This window comes from Leptinotarsa decemlineata, unplaced genomic scaffold (assembly GCF_025532065.1).
Source record: "Leptinotarsa decemlineata unplaced genomic scaffold, Ldec_3_MD MMD2_tig00000251_RagTag_RagTag, whole genome shotgun sequence".
NCBI classification, from domain to species: Eukaryota; Metazoa; Arthropoda; class Insecta; order Coleoptera; family Chrysomelidae; genus Leptinotarsa; species Leptinotarsa decemlineata.
Window position 1 is genome coordinate 8,189,932 of NW_027412547.1, and position 11,595 is coordinate 8,201,526.

Sequence of the window (11,595 nt, forward strand, 5' to 3'; positions counted from 1 at the left end):
GCAAAAACCGCTTACTGCGCAACCTCTGCTGCAAGCAACCAGTGGAATCAATTGAACCCAGGTTTGTGTTTAGTAAACCTTACAAAATACAAATAAAACAGAACACACGGTCAGTTGCTACAAATGCAATACGCATATATACAGACGGCTCAAAAACCAAAAAAGGCTCACGATGTGGAGTGTACTCCAGATAACCAAGCCTAAGGATTAAGTGGGGATGGGAAAAAATACCAGCGTGGTTCAAACGTCACAAAAAAAAATAACCAGGAAAGGAATTTCTGGCAAAAACATAACAATCTGCACTGATAGCAGAAAAGCCGTATTGTCTTGAACATACAACGTATTACCTCAGGGATAGCACTAGAGTGCCACCATGATTAGCCAAAGTCTCGGTAGATAATAACATTATCCTGTGGTGATTTAAAGGAAACGACAGGAGTAAAGGTAGTCGCATTGCCGACTCTCTAGCCAAGGAAGCGGCTGGACTAAGAATTTTAGGACCCAGTGGCACCTACGGCCTGATAACTTCAACAAATGCGGAACTAGCCAGACGTCACACATATGCTCAGTCCCTAAGGAGGTGGTATGACATCAAAGGATGCAATCTTGCCAGGATCATCCTTGGCGACACTGGGAAGCTGGCGCCGAAGAAATTCTGGCGATGACCAGGAAAAATCTGGGCTTTACAGTAGGATTTCTGACTGACCACTGTCAACTAAGGAAACACCTCCACAATATGGGGCTAGTGGACACACCTCTATGCAGGATGTGTGAACAGGAAGATGAAACTGGAAAATAAAGCATTTTTTGCAATAAAGCAGATGAAAAACTATGTAGATCAGAAAAGTCTGATTAGCATCTATTATGCAATGGCTTTTTCACATATTTCCCTGAACATCATGTCTTGGGGGTGCGGTTCGGATTTCAATAGGGTATTTATAGGACAGAAACGTATTCTGAGACTAATTTTTGACATGGAATATCGTGAAAGTTGTAAACCACTGTTCATGAGAATGAAATTGCTGTCTGTCCCAGCACTGTATGTTTTTAAATGTGTAGTTTTTATTAGAAAAAATCTTACAACTCTCACAACTAATGGATCCTCTCACAATTTTTATACACGTCACGCTGATCAATTGAGAATACCCCTTCACAAGACAGCTAAATTTCAAAAATCACCCTTATATAATGGGATCATCCTGTATAATAAATTGCCATCCTCGATTGAAAATCTGAAATCCGAAAATGTATTCTATAACCGTGTTAAATCCTTGCTCATTGAAAAGTGTTACTATAGTCGTCAGGAATACGTAAATGATAATTTAATGTAGTTATTTTATGGATAAGTGTAATATGAATGTTATAAATGTTATTTATTAGTGTTATAGTATGCTTTTTGTTTTTAATTAACCTGTTATATGTACATATGTACATATTGTACCTATTGACGAAAATAAATCAGTATTAATTTTATTATTATAATATAAGATATATCTTACTGACAATTGCTTTTGTAAATGTTTATATTTTTATTCTTTTGTGGTTTTACTACATATCGTTTTTGTTGGTTCACATTTATATATATATATATATATATATATATATATATATATATATATATATATATATATATATATATATATATATATATATATGGTAAAATGGATTAACAGGGTCTCTCAGTCAAAAAATCAAAAATCAAACTCTGCTTTACTTTGCCAAGCTTTCGCTTCTAATGGGAAGCTTCTTCAGGGCCTATAATTTAATGATTTTTGAATATTTTCGCCTTTGAATAATATTACAAATCATACTTACAGTAAAAATGAGTGAAAAACAATAAATTGAAGATAGAATTGACATAAAAGTTAACATGTATACGATTTTTTTTGTGGGTTTGACAAATGTCATACCTTCACATAAATGTCATTTTTCAATGGGTATGATGATTTGATAATTTTTTACTGTAATGAAAGAGTTATTGATTGATACATCTTTCATTATTATTATGTTTTTGATGTAGTTCTAGTAAATTACTATATATACTGCTGAGATTATCAATGTCAGTTTTCTTATTCATACAATCAGAAGACTTATTAATTTCCACCATTTCAAGAAAAAGGCGTTTGGAAATATTTTTTTCTGTATGTAAAACTTTGATATTAGAGAAATTTGGTTTATTATATTTTATTTATTATATTATAATTTTATATTATTACAATTCACTATCGAAATAGAAAATAATCAGACCCTTCCTTTTCTTGATACAAGAGTTATTCGTAAAACTGATAATTCCTTGATTACAGATTGGTATGTCAAACCTACTAATTCAGGAAGATATATCAATTACTATTCCTTTCACAAAAAATCAGTTAAAATTAATTTAATACTCTGTTTGAAAAAAAGAATAGAAAAATTAGTACACCCTTCCCTCAAGCAAAAAAATCTCAGACTTCTTAGAGACATACTGATCGATAATTCTTATCCCAGAAAACTTCTTAATAAAATAATTTTCAATACTGGCAGTAATACAAATTCTGATGTAATCAACAGAAATGTATGTAATGATAGTTCACCTATCAATATTTCTTATAAATCTATACCTAACCTTGGAAATTTATCTTCAAATATCATAAAACTTTTTCATAATGAACAAAATATCAAAATATGCCAAAAAAATATTAAAACTATAAAGAATTTGAATACTAAATTGAAAGATAAAACTGATACAACAAAAAAGTCAAATGTGATTTATAACATTCCTTGTAATAATTGTAACTTGAATTATATTGGAACAACATCTAGAATTCTTAATGATAGAATAACTTCACACAAAAGTGATATAAAGCTCAATAAAAAATCATGTGCATTAGCACAACACTCTATAGAAACAGGTCATAAACCAAATTTCTCTAATATCAAAGTTTTACATACAGAAAAAAATATTTCCAAACGCCTTTTTCTTGAAATGGTGGAAATTAATAAGTCTTCTGATTGTATGAATAAGAAAACTGACATTGATAATCTCAGCAGTATATATAGTAATTTACTAGAACTACATCAAAAACATAATAATAATGAAAGATGTATCAATCAATAACTCTTTCATTACAGTAAAAAATTATCAAATCATCATACCCATTGAAAAATGACATTTATGTGAAGGTATGACATTTGTCAAACCCACAAAAAAAATCGTATACATGTTAACTTTTATGTCAATTCTATCTTCAATTTATTGTTTTTCACTCATTTTTACTGTAAGTATGATTTGTAATATTATTCAAAGGCGAAAATATTCAAAAATCATTAAATTATAGGCCCTGAAGAAGCTTCCCATTAGAAGCGAAAGCTTGGCAAAGTAAAGCAGAGTTTGATTTTTGATTTTTTGACTGAGAGACCCTGTTAATCCATTTTACCATACATTTCTCCAGTCGCTAACATTATCCAATTTATATATATATATATATATATATATATATATATATATATATATATATATATATATATATATATATATATATATATATATATATATATATATATATTATACCACAGTGGTTTAATACATTATTATTATTATTATTATCATGTCCTATGCGAATGTCCGGAGTTATCGTCAATAAGACAGTGTGTTTGAAAGTGGTTGACAATGTTTCGTGGTTTATTTCATCAGTTTGGACTTCCATTGTCTAATATAATATAAATTGATTTGAAATCCCTGAAAGAAATTAAAAAGATTAACAGAAAAATAACAATGTTATTAAACAAAAAACTGAAATTACAAAGAAATAACATACAAGCAACAACCAAAAAAATAAAAAAATTGAAAATTTAATACAAGCTGAAAATAATAATAATAAGAAATGAAACTAGAAATTATAAGATTCCAAACCAAGTTACGTCACGACGTTTCGATTGTTACTATCCACATTCCTCTTCAGGTGATAACCCAAAGACGATTGTGGGTACTAATTTTCAGCTTGTATTAACTCTTCAATTTTTTTTAATTTTTTTGGTTGTTGCTTGTATGTTATTTCTTTATAATTTCAGTTTTTTGTTTAATAAAATTGTTATTTCAAATCAATTTATATTATATTAGACAATGAAAGTCCGAACTGATGAAATACAAGAGAGTGTGTGTTCAGCGAGTCTTGGCCTACACCTGCCGATATAGAGGAGATGTTTCTCAGAGACCTGTCCACCTTCCTGGAAAGGACAGAATGGACGATGACCTAGGAGGACAACTCCTTGGGGGATGTACAATGGGTCACATGTGGCCTAAGTGTTGTGGGCCTACACTCACCTCCCCTACTCTACAGATAAAGATGTCTCTATGGAAGAGAAATATTCCAGTTCACTTGAATTCTTCTACAATATTTGATTGCGTGAGGGTCATAGAAAACGCTATATGAATTATCGTAAATCATCACTTTTTGCAGATTATGTGGGCAATTCAGTGAATTCTTTTTAAAATGCTTTAGGTATAACAAGAATCCTTTTTTCCTCATCCACCCGCTCGTGTTACCTGCTCTAATGGATCTTACAGAAGCATTCCTGATAAAATGATCATGATACCTTAAGCGATGATCAGAATTCACTATTACCGATTGCGTTTATAGCTACAAAAACAGTTCTCCTTTCTCCAGAAGTTGGTACTCCAACTTCTCTTGTTTCTTTTTGAGCAACCACTTGAGCTCTGTTTTCTTCTTTCACCATTCACAGAAGGGACCTTTACTTAACATTTTAAAAATACCACAAAATCACGCACAGGGTTGAAACAGTTCAAATTACTTGGGGTACAAAGGATTGTAGGAAATAAAACTGCAGACTATTTGTCATTAGCATAACAGTGTTTCAATCCCTAAGAAACTTGTCCCGCAGAATGTGGTGGAAGTCAATATTCAGTATGAAGATTACCATCATATCAATTTCTTCTCGTTGTCAGCTGAAAATTTGGTGGAATGAAATTATTTGGCATAAAAGTCAAAATTTCTTCTTCTCAAAATAATGGTTTTATAATTTGAAATTCTACTTAGATGTAGTTCGAAGATGTAGGAAATTGCGACATTTCCAAGTGAACAAAAGTTCTTCAAAAACCTCTCTCATTATTTTCAATATGGTTTTCTTGAGAGATATCGATAATTATTTCTAAGATATTCCCGTTTGTATTGTTTCTGTTTACTCCAGTGGATTCATATTTCTCCTCAGCAGTGAATGAAGTAAATCTTATCGAAACCAATAAAACAATAACTTTCTCTTGAAGAAATGCACAAGCACTGAGGATTTTACATCCAAGTTTGATACATTGCTGCTGTATCACTCTGTATATACCTATTGACCGGTCAGTGTGCTTTTGTAAGCTTTCACTTCCTCTGTTGAGGGAATTACGTTTATTAACATATTCGTCATAGTCATAGACTACCTAACATAGCGTTCAAGATGACGCAATAAGGAGATTCGATCGGAATCGTTATGGGACTTCACTTTGAATTCGTATTTTCTATTAAGGCTTTGAAGTGACTTCGTAGTTCAAGGTAGCCAGATTCTCTATGTCAAAATGTTGAGGAATATGCTAGTTTTTCTGAATGTTAAAAAACAAAAGGTGTATTTTGAAATCAAAATCTTTCATAAATATGTATTCTATCGATCTAGCGAAGATAAATCTCATGCGTAGAAGTTCATCTGATGTAAATTATTTCAAACCAGCAGCAGCTGACTGACGATTGTTCGGTTGCGATAATTATACAGGGCTTTTCATGATGAGCGTTAATTAGCCGTTTCTGGCAAACTATTCAACGGATCAACCTGAAAATTCCACAGTATGCATAAGTCAATATGACTTACACGCCTAAAATATTTTAGACGAAGCGGCGTTGTCGCTTCTACTATAAACTAGCGACTTCTTTGATTTTTCATATGGAACACCCCGTATAAAATATCATATTATGATTCATTATCACTTTATCAACAAATTCATATACTATTTCCCTATACCTATCTATTACCGTTCAGAAGATATAAATTAATTTCGATATTTTTTTTACCAAACATAAACTTTTATAAATGCTGATAATCTTGAACTCTTTTGCACTAAAACGATAAAATTTTAAATGGAGTGGAGTGATACTATGAGGATCTTCACTCCGAGTCATATTTTCATTTACCTCATACAGGGTCTTCAAAAAATGCAGATACTTTGATCTCATGAAAAAATGAGTGGAACTCAATTTTTTCAAATGGAACACCCTGTATATTTCAACATTTTTGAGCTCTACATCCAATTTTAGATTAACTTTGTTCAGATAATACTATTTCTATTTTGAACCGTTTTCGAGATAAACTGCTTCAAACGGAAATTGACATGGTTTTCTTGTTCATCACTCATTTTTGTAAAACAGATTTCGTTTGATGTTTCTCAATTAGTCACAGATAATATAATGAAAAGATAATCATTAAAATACTCCTCAACCATCGAATGAAACTTCTCTTCAAACAATAGTTTCATTAACGCTGAAACACGAACTGAAAATAATAAATCCATAAATTAATGAGTTAATTTAATCGTCAGTGTATTTCATAATATGTTCAAACACATCTCCACCTCTACTTAAACAAACATGTAATATCTTCAAAAGATTGTCATGTGTAGCGCTTCTGATCAAGTCTGGAGTCAAACTATTGAAAGCAGTTGTAACTCTCGATTTCATATCTTCCATTGTTGTTATTGGAGTAGAGTAAACCATATTTTTAATGAAACCCCACACGAAATAATCTAATGGATTGCCATCTGGTGTTCTAGGAGGCCAACGAAAAGGTCCATTTTTACCAATTCATCTGTCTTCGAAGATTTCGGTTAAAGCTTTGCTGACTGAATGAGAATTATGGGGTGGAGCACCATCCATTTGGTACCATACACGTTCTCTTCCTGGTCTATTATTTAAAATCATTTGAATTCCATTCTTCAGTAAATCTTCATATTTTGATGCATTCAAATTATCATCATAAAACTCGATATAAAAAATTGACTCATTCTTTATGGCACAAAATACATTGAATTGCCATCTTTCTTGAAAACCCCTTTGGCGGACAACATGGGGATTTTCTGGCGCCCAATAATGACTGTTGTGTCTATTGAAAACTTCATTTTTTGTGAACTTGGCCTCATCTGTCCATATGATATTGTCAAGGAAATGTTCATCCTCTCGAGTCTTGACAAGTAACCATTCAAAGAATTCCACTCTACGAAGTAAATCAGTCTTTCTCAAATGTTGGACACAGTAGAACTTATAGGGATGCCATTTATGCTTATTAAGAATTCGACAAATTGTCACGTAGGGTATACCTATCTCCCTTTCAGCCTCGTGCAGAGAAGCATTTGGAAATGCATGAAAGTATCCCAAAACTGTTATACCATTGTCATCATCATCCACTTTAGTCTTCTTACGAATGATTTTTGGACGGAAGGTTCCATTCAACCCACAGTATTTTAGTAGTCGATTTATCACATTATTATTCGGCTTCGGAAGTTGTGGATATCTTTCATGAAATACTCGGCATGTTCTACTTGCAATTCTATTGCACTCACCATAAATTATTAATAAATTCAAGAAATCTTCATTACTGTAACCTAATCTTGACATTTTTCTATTATAATTGGTAGCTATCACAATCAGTCAAAACCACCAACGAAAGTCTGACGTTAAATAATTGGTTTATTTATTTTTCCAAAGCACACTATTGAAAAATATTAATGTGTACTGTTGTACGTTAGAGACCAATACCTCAATGTATACAAATTGTAACTTTTTCTGAGGTAGGTACATACCAATTTCGAATTGACTGATCTGAGACAATTAAAAAACTGGATCAAAAAGAAATATTACTAAGTATAAAAAAAAATGTTGAATATTCAAAATAAGTGATGAATTCAAAAAAACGAGCAAGAAAACCACGTCAGTTTCCGTTTGAAATAATTTGTCTCTCGATAAAAGCCATCTCCTCAGATGGCTTTTATCCTACCTTCACAATCGTAGTCATCAACTAGTGAGCGTAAATGGATACAGATCTACTCCATTTGTGGTAACCTCGGGAGTTCCTCAAAGTTCACATCTGGATCCATTAATGTTTCTAGTATTTATAAGTGATTTGAAAGATTGCTTCAAGCATTTACAAGTACTATTATATGCTGATGACTTGAAAATCTTCGGAAAAGTAAGGACGATTAAAGATTGTTCAAAGATTCAGGAAGACTTCAATGCTTTTTTAGAATACTGTTACCTCAATATATTAAAACTTAATAATAATAATGTATATATTTTTGCAGAAATAACATACCGATACATTTTCAATATTCCCTGGGAAATAATATTATTAACAGAGTAGACCAAATTAAAGATCTTGGAATCTATTTTGATACAAAAATTACTTTCAATCCCCATTTGGATTATGTAATAAATTCCTGCAGCAAAACCTTGGGATAGATACTTTGCTGAATATGCCAAAGACTTCAACAACGAGGCAGCAATCAAATATATTCACTATGCATTTGTTTATAGTAAACTGAATTTCGGAAGTGTCATATGGAGGCCATATAAATACACATAAATTACGATTAGAAAGACTCCAGAACATATTTGTAAGGTTCTTGCATTTCAAAATAACGCTTGGCATTAGTGAAATTCGATCTCACTAATGAGAACAACGAAGAGTAATAACCGACTTAGTTTTTATTTATAAAATTATAACAAACTGTTATGACTCACCCAATCTAGTATCAGTGATTTTCTATCACGTTCCTCATAGGAACACGAGAAACAGAAAATTAATTGCCAGTCCGAATTTCAACAAAAATTTGGGCAAAAACTCCCCAATTACTAGAATGTTACATTCTTTCAACAAACATTGTAGTATCGTAAATGTTTTCTCTACCACGTTGAATTGCTTTAAAATAACTATGAAAAGAATATTCAACTCATAGCGAAAATAATGAATCATAGGTTAGTATGAACGAAATTTATTAATTCATTAATTTTTATTTTCTCTTGTATCTGTTGACACCGTGTATCACTTTTTGCTTTCACTCATATATTTTGGTTAAAAATTGACCTATATCTGTGAACTTTACATCAGTCAAAGCTTGTTCTATTCTCTATTAGAATCAAAAATAAAAATACACAAAACTAATAAGTTTCCCGAGATAATGGATTAAAACCAAAGCGACAACCCGTGTCACAACTCTCCTAATACCAAGGTAAGTTGTGACAGTGCTCGAGGTGAGTTGTGACACTTCAGTGTTTGGAATTTATCGGCACTTTTTGTATTAATATCTGTATTAACAGGCCATGTTCCTGTTGCAGCAAAACCAGCGCTGATATTTTTTGCAGTGATCGCCACATCAAAGGCAGTTTTTGTTATGGAAGGGATATCATAGATAGACATAACTTTGCCAGCATTTGACCGCATCCAATTATCACAAGCTGTGTTAATGGCCTTTTTAAGAGGACCAAAAATTGCAATATCCATTGGTTGCAGCTTGTGTGTGCAGTGTGGAGGGAACGTGAGCAAAATTATGCCGTTTTCCCTGCAAAACTCTATATTTTTCAAAGCCATGTGGGATGAATGGTTATCCAGAAGTAACAAAGCTTTTTGCTCTTTTGTTGGCCTCACGTGGTTTGTAAAATGTTCAAGAAAAAAGTGAAAGTCGTCTTCCTGCATCCACCCGGATCCATTTGCTGTTCCTACTGAACCTGTTGGGCCATCCCGAATAAAATGTTCTTGAAATCGCTTCCGAGGGAATATAAACATAGGTGGTATATAATTACCCAAGGCGTTCCCAGCAAAAGCCAGCGTTACTAAGGTTCCTCTTTCCGCAGAAGTCATCGCACTGACTTGTTTTTCTCCACGTCGTGCGATTACTCTATCAGGTTTTTGGACTGTAGTAATCCCGGTCTCGTCGACGTTCCATACATCTTTACCGCTGAGAGTATGCTTGGCCAAGACTCCTGTATAGTTTTCAAAAAAGGCAGCGACATTTGTCCTATTAAAGCTCGTGGCGCGAGCGATGCTTGTAGCTTGAGGTAGCCTAAGAGATAAATTTGAATGTCTCTTCATGAATAGCTTTAACCACACTTCTCCAGCCATTTCGTTTTTTTTCCCATGATTCAGGAACTTTTTTATTGTGTTTTTTTGCTAATAAATAGGCTAAACTCCTTGTCTCTTTTGTAGTCAGTCCATAATTAGACGCGGCACAAGTCAACAAATAATCGCTCAATATCTTTTCTTCGTCCTTCGTAAAAACTGTTGGGCTGATATAGCCTACAGATGGAGCCTCGTCTGATAATTGTTGTTGATGTGCCTTTTTCTTTTTAATGTATCTTTGTAAAGACATATAATTTAGATTATATGAAGATGCTGCACTTCGAAGGCTTTGGCCTCTAACCGTCACCTCTTCAAAGGCCAGATCGTAAATTTCGATACTAGCCATTCCTCTCTCTGTTTTACGAACATATGTATTAGGCATTCTGAAACAATAAAAAAGCAATGCAGCAATCGAATGCATACAAAATAGCCATATCACTTGTTAGTAAATAAAATAGGAGAGTTGTGACAGCCTGTCACAACTCTCCTAGGTGCGCAAAATCGTGAGTGTGCCAGAATAATAATGTATAACCTCCAAACAGTAAGAGATCTCAATAAAATTATGAATGGCTTTGAATCTTGAAGGCCCGATGCAAATTAGAAAAAATATTACACTAATGCTCCCGTAATACATAGCAAAAGACAGAATAAGAAAGTTATGATCAAAAACTTACTTTTGGTCGTTTTTTAGATGACAGCGTCACAGTAACTCAGCCGCTCCTCGTGGGCCGTTGGCGCGTACTAAATCCAATAAGCAGTCTAGAAAACAATAAATGTGCGACGTTGACAGCTCGCTAACGGTCACAGATACAGCGAAATCGCGCGTGTCACAACTCTCCTCTGTCACAACCCTCCTCGGTCTCCCCTACCCCGTATATTGGAAAATATGTAAAAAGTCAAGTCCAGAATTTTCAAACAAAACATTTTCATGGATGGCTTGATGTGATTGACGCACACTGTAGTTTTTACTTCAATAAAAGTGAGCATAATGAAGGTATGGATTTTTTCAATTGAACATTCATTATTTGAATTATCTGAACTCTTACCCTTTTTCATATTTCTACGTTTCTCATCGGTGTCTGCATCCTGAAAAGGAAAAAGAATATTGAAAGAAATGAGAAATTTATCTCAACGTGTTTTTAATGTGAAAATGTAATGTTTCATCCAACCAATAGGAAATATGCATATGTCTGTGTTAAAAATATTTTGATTTTTACGAGTGTATTACCTCCAGTAAGCGGTAAAAATTGCTTGTTTTTTTCAAGGTCAAAACACAAGCACTACAGAAAAATTCTTGAAGCGCTCTCAGAGCGGTGCCTGTGCGAAAGTAGTGATTCGCATTGGATTTAAATCGCTGGAGATTAAATCCATTTGAAAAAAAGTTCTCAGGAAGTTTATTCCATATAAACGAAGTTCTCCAGATGAAAGAGTTCTTAAACAGTGAAGTTTGAGGTGTAC

At 33.1% G+C, this 11,595-nt stretch overlaps 1 long non-coding RNA gene across 1 annotated transcript; it reads right to left on the reverse strand.

Moving 5' to 3' along the window:
• Positions 1–9,610: 9,610 nt before the first annotated feature.
• On the reverse strand, positions 9,611–11,009 carry LOC141481671 (uncharacterized). Its single transcript, XR_012465095.1, has 2 exons — positions 10,812–11,009; positions 9,611–10,520 (listed from the first exon to the last, which is right to left on the reverse strand). It is a non-coding gene; the product is annotated as an uncharacterized lncRNA (long non-coding RNA).
• Between the last annotated feature and the right edge of the window lie 586 nt (positions 11,010–11,595).